Below are 19,664 nucleotides of genomic sequence, written 5' to 3' on the forward strand. Positions count from 1 at the left end.
TCAAAAAAAAAAAAAAATCTGTTCTGGGCTTATCAAGCCCAAGTGTCAGAATCTAGCAAGGAAAGTCCCAGGAGAAGAGAGCACAAATCACAGCTCAGTGCTTAGACTTTACAGATGGTAAGAGTGTCTCCTACATGTCGAAGTTTGGGGTGGGATTAGATGGCACAGTGGAGCACTCAAAGGCTACAAGGAATACATGTTGTGGACACTCAATAAATACTGCTTGTTACTTACATGAAACAATTAAAGAGGACTTTTTAAAAACTAAATTGAGAGGAAAGCAAGGAGTATAACTCAGTTTGCCAGTGGAAAAAGTAATCTTTGGCCATGCCTGATCAGGAGAACAAGATTCAAAAAGACATTTAGAAAGAAATGTAAAATGGCTCTATTCCCCTTCCCTAGGTCTACAACTGAGGAGGACCTCCTCCCCCACTTTATGGTCACAGCCTATCAGATCTCATCTTGGTAGCCTGCTTATCCTTTCTCTGAGTGCCACCAAGCATCCCCCACCATGGGGAGGTGGTCAACTATGGGGCACCAGAGTTTCAAAACTTCATGTCAGTTAAAGTGCAGGGTTAGAATTCCACACAAGAAATTCTAGTATCACTCTAAATGTGTATGTGTTCTATGACATCCACTGAAGTGTACATTTAATAAACTATAACAAAACAGACAATAGCTACAAGAGACCTGTGCTCTTAGATTACATTCCTGGTTTTTGTTTGTTTGTTAGGGTTTTTTGTTTGTTTGTTTGTTTTTGTTTTTTAAATTTTCTGTGCTTTAGCCACAGGTGCCAGAGAAATATCCTGTGGCAGAATATGGACTTTGGGGACTTTCACTGACCGAAGTCAATCCAGTCACTCTACCTTCTGAGGATGCCACACCTATGCATGACATTGACACTCATGGAACCTTAATTGCCTCATGCCAGGAATGCCCTCTGATAACTTGCTGAGAAACCTGAAATAAGGCTTGTGAACATCATGTTTTTTACTGGTATGCATGGCCTGAGAAAGCCACTAGACAACTCATGATTAAGAATCCCCCATGAACATTGGGAGATACATAGGTAGGGAACCTTGCAGAAAAGTGGAGGTAAGGGACAAAGGACCTGGAGGTGACAGGAGTTTCACAAGAAGACCAACAGAGTCAGCTAAGCAGGGCCCAGAGGGGCCTACTGAGACTGAAACACCATCCAAGGACCATGCATGGACTGGATCTGGGCCCCCTACACAGATGTAGCTGATGGACAGCTTAGGATTTGTATAGGTCTCCTAGTAAGGTGAGCAGGGCAGTCTCTGACATGGACTCTCTTGACAGCTTTTCAATTACTTCCCTCTGGCAGGACTGCCTTACTAGGCCACAGGGGAAGAGGACACATTCAGTCCAGATATGACTTGAGAGCTGGAGTAGACAGGAAAGGAAGGCCTCCTCCTCTCGGGAATATGGGAGGAGAATGTGGGAGAAGGAGAGAGAGTGGGAAGAGGAAGTTAGGAGGGATGGGGCTACAACTAGGGTGTAAAGTGAATAAATAAATAATTTTAAATAAAAGTATCCCCCATCAGATATTTGACTCTTTTTCTCAACTCTCCTTTATCCATTTCCTCTAAGCATCTCTCCTACATCTTCCCACATCTGCCCACATCTGCCCACATCTCTTCAAATTGCATCTCTTCAAAACTGTGTCTATGTAAGGTACTCCAAAGAGCTGAGGCATTAAGCAAATGGAACGTGAGATGGAGGACATATGTATGTTCTAACCCAAATAAATATGCATATATTTGTGGATACCCACAGGGGTGTCATGTAATTCAACTGCTATCATCTGTGAGTCAGTTCAAGACACAGCATGGATGATGATAAAAGAGATTTTACAGAAGGTGCCCTGCAAACCCACAACTGGGTCTGTGGTCAGAGACTTAGTCTTAAAAGCCAGACTTGGGTGTCATCTTATTGGTTCAGCCATGAACCGACCAGTTTTGGCATAAGCCAAACTTCAGTACCTTGCTCTGCAACCTCATAACCTCACAAGATCAAGATAAGAATTCTTGGGCATAGAGCTGCTTTTGCTGCAAGCAAGGAGCCGGGGAGCCTGGAGGCTGCATAGCGACAACATTCAATTAGCACAGAGTTCATTTAGCAAACACAGTTCTCTTTATTTGATGTACTCTTGGTGTTGCTTATGAGCTGTATTCTACTTAGGAGTATGAACTCACCAATTATTTACCTTGCATTATGAATCATTTATCTAGTCAATCTAATATTCTTCCCTTATGTGTCTTAATACCTCAATTAACTAGTATGAGTCACTTGTTATTTGTATACCAGAAAACTGTTTTCCAAGTTATTACTTATTGGTCATAATCAATTAGGGAAATTTTTAGACTATGGTTGTCTTATATAAATACACTGGTAAAGTTCAACTCCTACAATTTTTGAAAATTAAGTTGTTTTGTCACTTGGGGACTCTCATTAATCTCAACTTGTCAACCTTGTTTATGCAGGTTATAATGGGCTGTGTGTAAGTGAAATGAGATGCTGGAAGGCTTTTTCCTTTTAACGAGCTGAGGAAAATAAGATTGAAATACTTTATAAGGCAGTGACTTTGATTTGCAGAATCTGGAGACACTGTACCATGAACAGTCACCTGTCCATTCCATTTCAATCCACCAGAAACTCAGTGGAGACTTGTAATTAAAAAGCCAGGAAAATGAAGACTGGATCTTGGTCATTCCCAGGATGTGTCCATAGAAAGAAAACGCAGAGAAGAAAACCAGTTTGTGTTGCCCTTCATCTTTCCCATCAGCTTTAAACACTCTGGATGTATCTACCTTGTGGGTGAGAGGGGAGAAATATCAAAGTGGTCAGAAAAAGACTAAACAAATATTTAGATGTGAAATGCCACCAATGATGATATGACCAGGGACATTTGCTTAAATGTAAGACATTATTATGAAGGGTTATGATATTAGGACCAAGACTTCATCATTATTGATGAGAATGTACAGTAGCACTAGAAAGAAGAGATTGACATCCTGGGCTATAGGGCCATAGACATTCAAGTCCAACAATCTCTCTGCCTCTCTTTTCCAAAATTTTCTCTTTCTACCCAGTGAATGATTGAAACAAGATGCTCTGACTTAGGGCTATTTAAGGAAAAGATATGAGCTCAATCTTCCTACCTAGACTCCTGCTTGACCCCCCATCAGTTTGCCATCATCTTGATCCTAATGCCAGAGCGATTCATTGTTCACCCCAGGGGCTCTGAAAACTATAATGTAGCTAGGGCATCTGTGCTACCAGCTTCTTGATAGCAAGACCAGCATCTTGTTTGCTTTCCAGTCCCTCACAGTGGCTTGCACAGAGCAGATAGAGAAAACACTGGAAAAGAGAAGCGCCGTGATTGCTGAACTGGACTGTTTGTGCCAACCCACTGTTAAAGTCACGTGACAGAGAAAACAGGTAGAATGCCACTTAAGAGATATTATTGGCTGGCCGGGTGTGTGCTTGGGTCAAGTAGTTTGGTTTATCTGAACATCTCTTTCCCTGTCTATAAAACAGGAATCTGGATCCAGGAACCACTCTGAGGCCTTACGCAATCCGTGTCCTCTGACATTTTATTCCCATCAAAGGTGTTTCCTTTGTCTCCCAGTGGCACTGATAAACTTGCTCCATAATAAAGCCCCTCCTGTGTGCCAAGTGTCTCGTGTATCTGACCTGCTGTTATCATAACAACCTTGTGAAGGCAGAGTTATCACCCTCGCTCAGAAGAGAAAGAAAAACACAGCAGGTTTACAAGCCAGCATCATGAGATCAGTAAGTGGCAGGAAAGGCAGACCTTGATCTCTCATGCACTCAGAAATCTCCCAGTATCCCAGAGCTCTGATATTTGCTAAAACTCTTAGCCAAGTGACTTCTTAGAAAGCATAAAATACAGCCCGTGGCCCTGCCTAGTTTCCAATGTAATCTCAATCAGCAGAGCCCGGAACTTTAGAAAATGAGGCCGTCATCCAGTGGTGACTTTGGAATCACCGTGCTCAAAGTCACAACTATGTCTCCAACTCTGGGCAAGCCTCTTACAGAAATATCAGATCACTGCGGACCTGTCAACACTTGACAGTCTTTGCCAACTCTCCTAGGGCCAGGCCTCCAGAGCACTTTCTGTCTGTACCATTCAGTTGTCACTTAATCATACACTCCCCCAGCGAGCCTGTTGCTTCACAGGCCTTAGTTCTGCCTTGCCAACACAAACACAAGTTCCTTATGGCCTGAAACTGAGCCTCAGATTTCCTTCCAGCAAACTCTATCTCCACCAGCGAGAAACACGTTAAGCGTCCTCCCCTTTCACTCAGCATATTCAGCATGCGTCCAGGAATGGTTAATCGGTGTGCTTGTTCTCTGTTCGGCTCTAATAAAAACATTAGCAAGCCCCCAGACAACTGTTACTCAAGGAGATTCACGTAAGAGGGCCTCCCAGACCTTGTCATGCCATCCAGCCTGTCACTTGTCTAGCAAAAATAACATGGTACCCAGACGAAGAAGGCAGAAATGTTGCCCTCATCCAGTGAGGGGTTGAATCTAAGTTCTCTTCCAAGAATGGCTAGCTCCCTTCCAGAAGCCCGGCACCTGACCTATTGCTGACAAAGTTAAGAGCAGCAAATTAAGACTTCCTAGAAACATGGGTCATTAATTCTGGTTTAAGAAATCTTATACAGCAAAATCTTTCCAAAAAAAAATTTTTTTTTCAAAGATCTAAGACCCAAATATTGTAAGATTTGCTATCATAAAAGCAATGTTTTTCCTGTAGAGCAAACTGCCTTGCAAAACAAACAAACAAAAACCAACCAACCAACCAAAGACAGTCTTTATGTACCATTAAGAACTTGTGGGCTCTAGGAAACAAATATAAAAAAAGGCTACTTCCGACTTTGCCCTGACTCTTGGCTGGTTTTGTGTGCACTACTGTATGTGTGATGTGTTTGTCTTGGTGACCTCTGTATTGCCGTGATAAGATAGCAGGACAAAGAGAATTTACAGAAGAGTGAGCTTGTTTGATGCTTACAATTTCAGGAGCTTGGAGACTGTGATATTCAAGTAAGAAAGTTACAGAGCACCACAGCCATAAAACCAAATTAAAGTCCTTCCTTGGCCAGCAGCTGAGGGTAGGCTCTCGCCTGCTGTTGACACTGAAGCTTGGGAGTCCACAATTTCGAAAGGGTGTTTAGGCTGAGCCAGAGTTTGCTTTGTGCAGTTACCAGAGTTTGAGAAAGGGGAGAAACAATTGCTGGACATGTCTAACTTGGCTCTCCTGAGCAGATAGCCTATGCCCTTGAGATTTGCTAATTAATGGGTAGGAGGTCAATAGAAGGTTGGTATCAATGAGGAGTTGCAAAGTGTTGGCTTCAAAATGTTCTTTGAAAGCAGAGTTATTAGAAGAAGCTGTAAAGTGTCACAGCTGAGCAGGAATCTAACATGGATGAGCACTCTGAAGAGTTGATGAGGTCTAGACTGTCCAGCTGTGAGGGGTCCTAAAGCACTTAAAGAAGTGACAAATGTCAGAGGCTTCCTTTGGTCCTGTCCAACGACTGCTGCTGCCACCAAAGCCAAATCCCATAAGCAGATGTGTTCTGCCTCATTGCCTTATCTGAAGTCTACCAGAACCAATCAGGGTGATGTGGCCTTGGCAGCTGCAGGTAAGAACTTAGACTCAATCTACCTAACTTGGCCTCATGCCACTAGGAATAGCATAGGGCTAAAAGCTACAGGTCCCTGCTATGTCTCTCCACAGCTCCTGAACTATGAAGTGTGGGAAGAAACTGAAATTGGGATGTCACTTTGCATTCAAGGATAATGTGGAAAGTCATGTAAAGGAATCTTCTGAATCTAAGGTATTATGTTAAAACCCTAATCATGCTACAGATGAGCTGTGAAACCTTGATGAATTACGCTGTGTTTTCCAATCTCCCATAGTTCATTTGTTTTACTTTTGTTCACACTTTTATTGTGTGTATACGCATGCACATTCATGCATGCAGAGGTCAGCTTGTTCCTTCCCTTCCAGCATGCAGATCCTGGAGATGGAGCTCAGATTGTCAGGCTTGGGGACAAGCACTGAGCTAATTCACTGACCCCACTGCTCCATTCCTCATTCTTCATCTCTTTATGAGGTGGAAGTCCAAGAATGGCTGGAGCTGCGAATAGAGGCCATGATACACAGGGTAGAGATGTCACCGGGGTAACTGAGTACGCTCAACATGAGAAACGGCTGTGAGTGCTCACCAGTCCCTTCCCAGTCTTGACTGCCTCGGGGTACTAGAACCACATCAGTGTCTGTGAGCATCCAATGAGCAACTAGGTCCAGCACCAGCATCCTTTGCATCTTTGCTTTTCCCCCCAATTAGAAAAGTATGTTTTACACTGTCAGAGGCAGTGCTCGTTTGTATGTAAGTAAACATATTTGGAAGTCGTGAGCTAGTAGTCTTCATCTGTGGAGACGCTGTCATCTTTCAAATCTGAGGTCTGATACCTTGTTGCTCTGTCAGTGTTTCTCTGTGACAAGTGAGCCTCAACCTTCTTAAGCTGAAAATATAACAATGATAATGGTGAGATTTTATATAGCTAAGATATCTAGATCATATCCAGTTTTATATGGACCTAAATAACACCTGTAGGGCCCGGCTCTCCTGGTTTGGCTTCTCAGAGTTAGCTGCATTTGAGGCTCTGCAGGGTAGTCCCCAGTAAATCCCAGCTCATTTTGATGATGATGATAATAATAATAATAATAATAATAATAATAGTAATAATAATAATAATAATAAAGTAAGTTAGCAAAGAAAACATGTGGAGCACAAGTTAGAGCATCATGCTAATTGGTACAACCAACTTGTTGAATTACTTCCATCCTTGGTCTTCTGTGGCCTTTAGATCCTTCTGATGATCAGTGTCTTACTGACTGGTTGGTATGTGGCCTGAGGGTGAGGAGGTCAGGAACCCACAGAGAGAAACAGTGTGGTTTACAAAGTCATCTAAAGTCTGCTTCATACTTGAGCTATGGAGAAGAAAGGCCTTTGCAGCATTACGTGATAACTTCTGTGTTGTTGTCTGTACCATGCTTATAACATCCAACTTTATGTGTGAGGTGCTGCCACCGCCTGCAGACAATAGATTAGAACTCTTTGTTTCCACCAACTGTTTTTCAAATCTCTTTGCCCATCGAGAGTAAACAAAGGGATGATAAAGATAATTAATAAGTTTAACACATGCATGCACTAAAAATGAATGACTGACGGCAACAGTTGAAATAGTTGATCTGGGGAAGATATTAAAAAGGTAAAAAAAAAAAAAAAAAAAAGATAAAATATGCTATTCCGTAAGAATGCAAGAAGGAATCGGAAGCTCTTTGTTCAGACTCCCGTCTTGCTGGAGGGATTGCTCAGTGGGAGTGAGCAGACTCTTGCTCCTGTGTACCTAGAATCTACATGGGAAACACATCTCACCTGTCCCAGGCAAATCCCATGACAAATAACTAAAGAGAATCCAGTGGAGGAGCAGGTGAGTGAATGTGTTGGAGTGAAGAGGTTAGGGATTAAACAAGGGTTCTAAACAAAGGGACATGCTTTTTGAGTAGGTCCACCACCAGGACCTTGGGAAAAACATGGCAAAGGTTCAGATAGGACAGCTCACAAATAAATCACCCCAAAAAGTCTTTCTTAATGATTAAATATTGTTCCCATCAGACCCTTGCTGGAGGAAGTCTTCAAAACTACATGGCAACTGCTCCCCAGACCTAGTGAGATTTAGGAATAGATTACTTCTTCTTCTTCTTTTTTTTTTTTTTTTTTTCAACAATCATCAATTTCACTTTGTCAGGACTACACGGAATACAAACAGGTGTAAGGAATTCATTATTGCCTCATTTAATAGGTCTGGCATGTAGCTCAGTGGTAGAGCACCTGCCTAGCATTGTAAAGCCCTGGGGTTCATTTCTTCCTCAATAATTATGTGGTGGAGGGATGAGGACACTGAGACTATATGTGTCATTGGGTCAGAACAATATTTAACAACATAGAATAAGTTCTGGCAAGCTGGCAAGTGGGCTGGGTTTAGCTTTGGTTAAAATTTTAAGTAGATTTATTCAGTTTATTTTATGTCTGAGTGTTTTGCCTGCATGCACAGCAGTTGATGCATAGTGCCCAGGGAAGTCAGAAAAAGAATCGGGTACTCCAAAACAGAACTGCTGATGTCTGTGAACCAACCTGTGGTTGCTGGGAGTTGAACCCAGGTCTTCTGGAAGAGCAACAAATGCTAAGCTATCTCTGGCCCAGCTGTGTTTGTTTGTATACGATGTTATTGGCATACAGCCGTGCCCAGTTGCATACTATTGTCTAATGGATGTTTTCCATGCCTGATAGTGCACAGTTGGATAGTTTCAATGATTATATTGTCCACAAAGCTTAACATATTTAGCACAAATTAAAGTCCTTTACAAAAAAAAAAAAAAAAAAAAATCCTGGCTGTCTATGGCTTCCCAGCCTGTAGAAAATAGAAGGCCTTTTTTCCAGTTCTTGGTCAGGCATTTTAATGGCAAGAGTGTGGTGTGCTGTTATTTTCACTAATGCCTTATGGACTGTGAACGAAACAGCAAGGAGAGAGGAAAAAAGGAGGACCGCAGGCTGCAGAGATGAGGCTTATAGAAGAACCAAGAACAGGCAAGAAGGGCCAGAGACAAGTCCTCGCTGGGTCTCCTTGAAAGAGCAAGGAGAGCAGCCATTAGAAGCATGTGGTGCCTTTGTCTGCCTTGAAGTATTCCTCTTGTATGCCACTGCAGCCCATTTTAATGTTTTATTTCTTCGACCCTCCAAGCATTACCAAACAGTTATTATCTGAGCTTCTAACAAACAATTATTCCAACTCCTAATTTATATTTCAATCATTTTAACTACTGATCTTATGATCATATCCAGGCTCTGATCACATTAGTGCCATTAACTATGCAACAACCAATAAAATCTGCATGAGAGACTTACTCCATATATACTCCCTTAGCACAATTTATTAAAATAATGTCGACTATTAACGTTTAAACTAAATGTAATATATATATTTAATATAAAATTTCTCATTACTGTGATTAATAAAATTTTTACTGTATGCTGATATTTAGTTAGAGGAAATGAGCAAGTTAAGCCAACTGAAGTATTTCAGTTACATTAATTTAATTAAATATGACTTTTACATTATGTAGAATTACGTATATACCACTGATAATTCTAACATATTTAAGGAATCAAGAAATAGAATCTCACTATCAAAGTTAGAATTAAATCACCAGAGGTCTTTATAGACAAAGCATGCTGTCCTCTCCCTCCTGAAGACCCCGCACTTTTCCACATAGGCGTTAGGAATAACACCAGCTAAAAAACAACACGGCTAGATTTTCCTCCTTGAAGTTGTTTCCCTGTTTTTTAAAATTGTGTGTGTGTGTGTGTGTGTGTGTGTGTGTGTGTGTGTGTGTGTGTGTGTGTGTGTGTGTGTGTAGAGGGAAGCTCAGAGGGAGGACTGGAAACAGATACAAAATGCAAAACAATTGCCATGCTGGCCCCCTGGCCATCTGCTTTTTATGCACAGAAACATCTCCCTAAATGGCTCTAACGTGTAGGTGTCGGTCAACTTTCTTTCTTATGGTTCTTGCATCAGGACCCAGGCTGATATAGCTTCCCTGGTAGTTCCTAATTGAGGGACCTGGGATAGTTCATGTTGGTTTCTAGCCATCAATAAAATAGAATGGGGGCATAAACCAAGCCGGCCTTCAATTGCTCTCCCTCTAACTGGGGCAGCTTCCCCTCACAGCTGCGCTGGTGGCGTTTATGATGTTACACCTTCTCTGTGAGCACATGGCCTGGCCGGTTTATGACCACCTGGCCCCTCCTGAGTGCCTCTCAAGCTGCCAGGGCCCTTGTCTATCATGCTGTTCTCTCCTCCTCTCTTGAAGTTGTCTGTGACTTAAGAGCAGGGGCTGTGGAGGTAGCTCTGTTAGTAAAATGCTTGCCATACAATCATGAGAAGATAAGGACCTGACCTTGGACTCCTAACACCCAGGGAAAACAGCTGCCTAGGAGCACCTTAATCCTAGCATGAGAACGTGGAGGCAGAGTCTGTCTGTGCTGCCATGGCCTGCTTGACTGTGTCCTCAAAACCTGACTAGGTCAATGAGGCAACGAAGACAGGACAGACACACAGACACAGATCAGGTGGGCTGTGCAACAGCTGCGAATTGCAGCCCTTTGGAAGGAGGCAGCTTTATTTGAGAGTTTCTGCACGCACTGGTCTTAGAAAAAGGTCAATCCTCAGTAACAGTCATGCTTGGCCCAGAAGACAGCTTTGCTTTCTCTAGGGTTCTGAGGCTGAGGTCTTTGACATGGTTGTGCTCATGTCAATAATAAACATTTACTTAGAATTTACTCAGGTTCCCACCCTGGGGCTTACTGGCCTCCTACTCTTACTGAGTTGGTGAGCTCCAGGTTCAATGAGAGACCCTATCTCCCAAACTACAATGAAGAAAAATTGAAGAAGACATCCAACATTGACCTCTGGTTTCCAGGTCCACACCCACAGGTGCGCACACGTAGATAAATCAGTCAGTCAGCCAATAGTGAGTAGACCACTAGTGGTTGGCATTTGAGTCACAGCTTACTGACCACATAGCCAAGGGTTGATACTTTGGTTATTTAAACCTTGAATTACATTCCTACCAGTGGGATTACCAATAATAACACATCTTTATAGGGTGATTGTGGATATCAAATGATTGCTGAAGACAAAATGCTCAGAAAAGTAGCCTACACTAGGAGTGTAACCACAATGCTTTTGCTACCAAAGGAGGCAGCAACTCAGAATAAAGGTATCGCTGGTGATGTTTTAGTGATAACCAGGACTGGATAGGCAAGTACAAGACACAAAGAAATGTCAGTTCTCTGGAAAGAAACAAGATGGCTTTTCCCACTCTGTCCAGTTTCCGACAGTGAGCCAAAATATAGGGTACTGACGGTTTCCAATCCCTGGTCCATTCTTCAGGATTTGCATGTTGAATGAGAGTGGATCCTCAGCCAACAAGCCCTGCCCGAGGAAACCGTGACACCCCTCCTCATGCTGTCAATTTGTTTTAAAATCTTCTGCTCGGGAAAGACTGCGGCCACAAGTCTGGCCAGAAACACAAGTTCAACATGAAAGATGAGAATCTGCCCTTGTAATCTCCTCTGAAATGCACTGGGAGCCCTGGGTGATTGATAATGTGGCTTCACGCTCGGAGGAAAAGGGCCTTCTGCTTGTGCTCCTGAGAAGGGCCAAGGATGGGCTGAAAACAAAGCCCTAACACTGAGGCTGGATCAGCACTAATTACTGTAATTCTTAAACTGAGAGGCCAACCAGGACCCAGTCTGAATTATCACCCAATCTTTGTAATAGATGTGGACAGGGAAAATCTCAGAAAAGGTGTCAGCTAATAGGCTGGAACAGATATTCCCACACCAAATCCATCCCAATCAGGTGGATTTATCTGGAAAGGACAGCCGGGCTGTAATGGGAGGCAATTATTAAATGCAGCACGGTGAACTTCTGGAGGAAGGGAAGAGGCGGTGGCTGCCATGTCCCATCTTGCTATGCAGAACCTTTGATCACCTAGCTGCTGCATCCCACCCCTTCATCCAGCAGTAATTTGAACTGAAGGCAGCGTTGTTCAAGAAGAATTCTCAAAACAGCGTCCTCTCCTCCTTTTACAATGAACTAGCTAATAGCACTTGTGTCATCACCTGTGTCAGTTCCCCCAGCCCCATAACACTCGTTGCATTTCATAGTTATATTGGAAACCCCTAGAAAAGGCTCTCTCTCCTGTTGCTGAACCTCCACACCTCACCCCCAAATCTGTTCCCTCTTTGCAACGTCGCTATATGAGACTGTTAGGGGCCAGTACTTGGGACTTTGGATTCGGACCCCCTGATCTAAATTCTGAGCCCAGTCACAGAATGACTTGGCAAAACACTTTGAGCTTTTCTTTCTTTGGGGTTCTCACCTGAAAAATGAGGACCACACAGTCCAGGCTTTCTTGAGGGGAACTCACACAAATGCAGGGCAAGGTCTTTGTTAGTAACGTGGACATGGATGAGAGCTCAATGCATTTTAGTATTCGTCGTCATCATTATCATCATCATCGTCATCATCATCACCACCACCACCACCACCACCACCACCACTATCATTTTTGGGGGATTCCCAGATTCTAATTGTACAGCATGTTTTTGGACTACTTAAATGGTCTTTAATGAGAGCTGTGCATGAGAGGCCCCTACTCCTGCATCTCCTCGATTGTTTCTTCCTTATGTTTGCCCTTCTCCTTTCCCCCTTCCTCCTCTCCAGGATCTGCTTATGGTCTTTGTCCAGCATTACCAGGTGATAACCACCTTGCTGGGGTGGATGCCCACGTCAACTGTTGTGCCATTAACCTTTTCTTGCTGCACTTTAAATGACATATTTTTTTTTTCCTGTATGCCTGGACTGCTTTGCCAGTCTGCTGGCCTTTGTAGTGTCCTTGGACAAGCTGCACTTCATTGTCCTTTTGAGTGGGCATAGACCGAATATTATGCTTCTGTCTCAGCTCTTTGGGAAGAGGGGAGGACTTGATCGTCCTCTGAATGTGAGAAGGTGCATTGAAATGGCGTTTGCGGTTCTTGCTTTGGTCAGAGGTCATGAAGGGATTGCACTTCATTTTGGCAGCTGTGATCCTGCAATGGCGACAAAAGGAAAGAACTTTGCACCGTATTTTAAGAATGCTATCTTATTACTTTATTTCCAGAACTTTAACAAAATTTTGTTTCAAAGCCTTATGCTTGTTTATTTCACACTGACTGTTTCCGTCACTTTGTTTTAGACTTATTTTTATATAATCATGCCTGTAATTTATTTAACTTCTAGCTAATGGGTCATTTCCCCCACAGTTACTCTTCCCTCACTCTACTTTTCCTTATAGAACAGTCTCACTTTCAAATATAGAATCAGAACCTCAGATTCATATTGGTTGATCCTACTTCTAAGTGAAGCACTTTCTTTAGGTGTGTGTGTGTGTGTGTGTGTGTGTGTGTGTGTGTGTGTGTGTGTGTGTGTGTGTTTTATTTTCCTATTTGTGTCCCTTTTACTGGTATGGTTAGGTATTTTCACATTTACCTTTCCTTGTCTAAAGAAAGTGAAATCATGCTTACTTTTAGTTGCCAAATTGATCACTCACATTTAAAGAACATCACACTCTAAAACAATGCATGTTTTGAAAATAATTACAGTATTAGCATGTAAAGCTAGCAAGGTGCTGAATAGAGTTCATATACTTTCCCAGTGAATGGTGCTGAGCCAATGGCATGTTTAAGGGGTCATCATGGATGTGGGTGACATGAGTTGTGGCTGGCAGCATCTACCAAAGATGGGAAAAGATTCCAGACAGATAGCACAGGCCATGGACACAAAAGCAAACAAAAGAAAAAGTGTAAGATGTAAGTCTATGTTGTTTTGTTTTACCTATATTGTAAAAGAAAGCATTGACAGTTAAATATGGTGCCTGCATACATTTATAAACAGTGGTCACAGTATCCAAGCAAATGAACCCAACCCTCATAAGTTTGGGTGAGGAGATTGTAAAAGCTTTGAGGGTGCAGCCAAGGAATGTGACATCATCACAGAACATGGATCTGATGACAAGTGTAAGCAGAACAGCTCGGGGAAATCAACCTGGATTCAATAAGAGGACACTGGAGAAAGAGTCCCATTGAGAAACTTCAGTGGAGGGTTGGAACAGAGTGATGAAGGCTTAAATTGGGATGTGTGACCAGGAAGAGCATAGCATCTTGGGCTAATATTAAAGGATTTACACATTGCTCAGATGTGGAATTCCAAGCCAAACATGCTGCTGAGAGCACTGTGCCATCAAGGCAGATATTGGTAGGCCCTCACTGTGATAAAGAAAAGGCGCCCATGGCTTGCACTCAGAACCCACCCTGGGGTCCACTACTATGGACCTACAGTGAATCAGAACATCATGAAAAAGGCAGTGCAACAGGACAAGCTAATCAGCTCAATCCATGCAGGAAGGAAACAACGTTTATTAAAAAGAAGGATCCAGGACAAGATGTCTGTGTGTGTGTGTGTGTGTGTGTGTGTGTGTGTGTGTGTGTGTGTGTGTGTGTGAGTGTAGACCTGTTTCTCTAACTTGGCCTAGCTTCTGGAAGTTTGCATCAGCTTAAAATGCTAGCATCCAACTATGAATCTATCCTTACATTAATCAATCCACTGACTGGATCAAAGCTTCCAGGGCCCAATCAGTTCTCAGTGATTGGGTCCACCAGCTACGGATCAAGCCTGCACTGCACAGCACACTCAAATCCTGACATTTAGATATGATGTGTATTGACTCTGGTGTGATACTGTGGCATCTAAAGAGAGCTAAAAACTCAAAATTGGCTGAGATAAATTTGAGAGTTGTAGGTGCATTCAGGTAGGAGGAGCTAATTTTCATACAGTTTTAGGAAGAATCCACTGCCTTTTTAAGTACTGGGTTGCAATAAGATAAGTCACCAAAGACGTGAAAAATAATGACAAGCCCTAAAAACAAAGTTAGCAGTGAGGAGAGGAATGGTTGCAATTGAAAATAAAGCTTTAATCGCATAGTGGGAGACAAATTATAATCATAAGCAGAAGGCATATAAAGATGCTGCATCTGAGCATTTAGTAAAGTCTAAGCCACTCTTTTCTTCTTAAGAAATTTACCAGGTGGATGATAAACAGATAAAGTACACTTGAGAAGAAAAACTCTAGTGGCAGTGTTTTGCGTTCAGCTAAGATGCTTATCACCTAGTGTAGAAACCAGGCCCGACTGAGCTGCCTGCCTGTCTTGCTGTTTCATGTCCTGTTTCTAGCAGCTTCCTTGTCTGTGTTTATGTTGATTAGCTAGTCATGTTTACTGCTCTGAGAATGCACCCCTCCCCTCCTTGGGACTTTCCCTCCTGTGTGCAATCACCTCTTGAGGGATTTCACTTACAAGTGGGATTCCTGTTTTGCTGCCTATAAAAAGGCTCTTTGGACACTGAATAAAAGCTGCTGCTGCTCCTGCTCTCTTAGCACAAAGAACTCGCTGTTTTAGTGTGTGTGTGTGTGTGTGTGTGTGTGTGTGTGTGTGTGTGTGTGTGTGTGTTAAATTCGCAGTCCCTCATTCTTGACTCGGTACCGCGGTGGCGCGGGTGCCACAACCTAGAATATAAGAGCCAATGATGCAAATTAAAGAGAGAAAAGTCATGTGTTTTATATTTAGGATTGGTCAAGACATGCAGGGGGGATTAGTAGCCACTCTTTAAAACTAGTATATGTAAAACTAAACCCTGGGACTGTATACATGCAAAGCCCAGATCTTCAACTTATCTTCGAAATGAGGAAATAGGGCAGTGCTCTTTCCACAGTTCCCAGTCACAATTTCTCCCAGAGTTCAATGGTCTATTCACACTGCCACAGACCCAGAGCTGAAGACCTGCTCGAGGACCAAGTCTTTGATTTTGCTCTGCATTCTTTTTCTCCTAGAAGGCCCTAGCCATTCCCCCAACTCCCCCAAATTCATGTTCAGATACCATTTCACATCTTCTTAGGAAGTCTTGGAGCATAGCACCCGAAAGCTTGCAATTTAGTTTTAAGACAGACGATTCTATAAACTCAAAAAACCGATTCCATGGCTCCAAGGGAGCTCAAAACTATGTCTTTCTGATGAAGATACATAATGAGAAACAAGGTTCGTTATATCGTATCTCGAGGCCTGAATGTTCTTGAATGTTCTTCCAGTCTCCACATATTTGAAGCATTCACTTGCTGCCTGTGGTGAAGAACTGTATCTGTACAGCAGGATCAGGATGCAGTAGGTCCCACCATGGCCTCGTGTTGCCTGCATGGTAGCTCCTGAAGCAGTGAAGGTGCAGAGCAACCAGGACACACAGTGCAAGCGTCCGTCTTGTTTTCACTGTCTCACTCAGACTTGTTCCTCCCAGTTTATCTTATCTTGTGGCTTCTTATTTGTTTGGAGGAGACATGCTTTATGTTTGCTGAAAATTTCAGAGGGTAGCCCATAGGAGCAGGGAAGTCCGGGCAGTGAATTGCATCCCATCAACAACTTAAAGTATATACACGTGGGTGCACACGTGCCTCTGGCCTAGTTCTCATTCTGTACTCAGCCTCAGGACCGCCTGGCTTTTACAAGGTACTACGTGTAATAGCTGCACTGTTTTTACAAGAGAAGGATTTGATCGATCAGAAAAAAGGAATCTACTGCAACAATAAGCAGAATGAAGACAAAGGGATCTACTTCAGTAATAATTAGCCTACACTTAAAATTAAAGTCAGTTTCTGAAAGGACCAGAATTCTCTGAGATTGACAGATCCTGCAGTCTCTGCTCAATTGTTCCATCTGCCAAGCTAAAGGTTATGGGAGTGCTTTGAACCCCAGTGAACCAAACCAGTGCTTCTCAACCATCCTAATCCTGCAACCCTTCAACACAATCCCTCCTGTTATAGTGACCACACCCTGCAACCTTAAAATGATTTCGTTGCTACTTCATAACTGTAATTTTGTTACTGCTATGAATCTTCATATAAATAACTAATATAAAGGATATCTGATATGTGACCCCAAGGGGTGAGAAGCCACAGGTTGAGAACTGCTTACCTAGACCCAAAAGCTCAGCTAGGAACATCATTTTCACGCAGTCACAGCTACAAGCCCAGTCAAGACAAAATGATGTGCATAATTCAAATCCAAGTAGACTGGCTCTGAGGAACTTTCTCATATCAAAATCTGTCTGGGCTCAAATGCCATAAAATGATAATCAGAGTTTCTTCTATTAATAACTGAGCATGTGTTTTCAAAAACAATAGAGAAATGTTCTCATCCCGATGTGCTGTTTGAGGCTGAATTTTGAAAAACTGTGCCTTTCAAGTCTAACCTGAGTTTAAAATACGGTGCACCTGGGCAATCTGCTTCTCTCCAGGGACCGCACTAACTCCGGAAGCTTTATGTATCTAAAGTCCACCATATGGAACAACAGTGCCATTAAAACGGGCATTAAAAAGATTTGTTCACTCAGCTAGATTTAGGCAGATAATAATGCCAGGCACTTATATACTGCCTTTCACCTGTCTACCTTAAAGTAAGCAATTTGTAAACACATATTGTTGCAACATTCTTATAAGCCAGAGGTGTGCTAGCGACAGAAAATAGCTCCTGCCTACCATACACTCAGTCCAAACCAAGACAGTGAAATTGTGGAAATCAGAAGACAGAACAGAGTAGTGGAAAGACATTCCTGAACATGTTATTTCATACAAACAGTAACTGCAGCTCTTCTCCTTGGGGAAAGAAAAGGAGAGGCGCCGAATACCCGGCATGTGTTTGCTTTGTCTTATCTAGGTTTGGAGCCACCAACAAAGAATTTTCATAATAAGTATAATATTGTTACTTAAATTAACTGTGAATGAAATTGGTTGAGACCTCATAACCATTTCTGTATTAGTGATTCAGTCTTCTGATGATAAGAATTAATAGGATTTCTATGCAATTTCAATTAGCGTTCCTAGGAATGTCGTTTCACTTACATATTTAATTTTTATGTCTATTTTGCAATAGATCATAAACTCAGGACAGTAATTCATTGTGTCTTCTAAGCCACTATCACCTTTCACAGCTTAATGTATGTGTATAATCTAATATATCTCCCTCCCCTTCATCTGTGTATTGCCGCCTTCCACTGTCCTGTGCCACATCTACTTTCTGATTTCCTTACTTGTATAGCTGAAAAGACTTTTAGGGAATAAATTGCACATACCCAAGAGAAAAAGTGAGCTTCTAACTGCTTTCACCTGTCACACACCATCTTACTTGACATTACCAAAGATAAACACAGCTTACCGTATATTCTAAGTAATATGTGTACACATCAAAGTCTGTTAATGGGGTAAGAAAAAGGCCACACCATAGCATTCAGCTAGTAAGAGGTATCAAATGGAAACTGTAGATAAAAATATACTGTTCACTTACACACCATATGAGGAAACAGGGAAACACTGTCAAGTATCCTGTAGAGTTAAAGATGTATCTTTGTTAAATTTCCATATGACCCAATTTCAGGTCTCACTTTTTAGAGACGTTGCTTTTCATTAGCCCAGATGTTATAATGCCAAAGTAGAGGATTGAAACTCAAATGGTTACATGGACTAGACAGTTAAATAAATGAACAAGTACCCAGATATACAGTAACAAGGGGGAGTCAGGAAAACAATAGTTTCTTATGATTTGCACGTAAAGGAAATTATTTCTTTAAGCAAACAAACAGGTAGGATTAGATGTTTATACACAAGCGTGGTAAAACGTGTGCAGACAAGCCTGCTCACATCTCCTTGCTTCCTGATGTTAAAATAGAATGTTACCTTAAAAACTGCACAACACACATGAGCCGTTGAACAGGGCCACTGGCCCTCGGGACTAAGTAATTGTTTTTACACCCCAAAGTAGGTCAAGTGTGGACAATATCTCACTTCTAGATAGAAACTGAAATTTTGAAATATTTTTTCTTTTACTGGGAATAGATTTTTTTTTCTTACATAATATGTCCCAATTATAGTCTCCCAGCTGTTTACTCCTCCTGGTCCTGCATCCCTTCCCTCCAACCCAGATCTGCCCCCTCTTCATTTCCCATTAGAAAGCAAACGGGCTCCTGATGAACTTAAAATAAAATAAAATGTAATAAGACAAAACAAAAACTAACACATTGGAATTGGAGAAAACATGTAAGCCACTAGGTAAAATGCCATAGGAATCTGTGGGAAATGGATAAGTATATTATATGAAAAAACAAATATTTTTTGTCTTTTGCCATATTTCTTTTTTATTAATTAAACATTTTTTTATTTTTTACATATACATTCACATTATTACAAATATATATAATATACTACCTATACCAAGAAGAACCTTGAAACAATCAGGAATTATATGAATGTTACATTTTTAGTGTTTTGGCCATTTGTATTTAACAGCCTTGAAAAAAACATCCTTCCTATCTTGGTGCATCTAAAATTCTGAATGTAAATCAATATCTATCATATCTTCTCATTATCAACCTAAACCATCTATCTAGACCTAAAAACATCTTAACCCCTAAACAACTAAGTTTCATTGTAGAACTAAGCTACCTGGTCTTCACCTCTATCAGAGACTTGAGAGGAATAAATTTGATTACTTAACTATGTCAGGAGTGCAGGTTAGCATCTTTCCAAATGAGAAGACGACAGAGACAGTTTTCTACATGAACAGTCACTCAAACTCTCTATTATGTTGGAGCATCATCTTCAGTCTTCTGGCCCAATATATCTAACAGACATATTTGTGAGACAGGAACTATTGAGGATTCGCTTATACTATCTTGGCAGAGTTTGGCCATCAATTCTGCCTGTATCCAAGCTTGCCCTTTTTAAGGCAGAATTCTGTCTGTGGTAGAAACGAGGACATTTTTCCCAGTGGCTTGTTTGTCAAATTTGAAGGCATCTCCATAAGGCATAAGTTAATTGTTAGCTGATCAAATCATGGTTATACC

At 41.8% G+C, this 19,664-nt stretch overlaps 1 pseudogene; it reads right to left on the reverse strand.

Annotated features, from left to right (window-relative positions):
* Positions 1-12,340: 12,340 nt before the first annotated feature.
* Positions 12,341-12,760, reverse strand: LOC127206016 (60S ribosomal protein L26-like; annotated as a pseudogene).
* Between the last annotated feature and the right edge of the window lie 6,904 nt (positions 12,761-19,664).

Source organism: Acomys russatus, chromosome 22 (genome assembly GCF_903995435.1).
Source record: "Acomys russatus chromosome 22, mAcoRus1.1, whole genome shotgun sequence".
Taxonomy (NCBI): domain Eukaryota; kingdom Metazoa; phylum Chordata; class Mammalia; order Rodentia; family Muridae; genus Acomys; species Acomys russatus.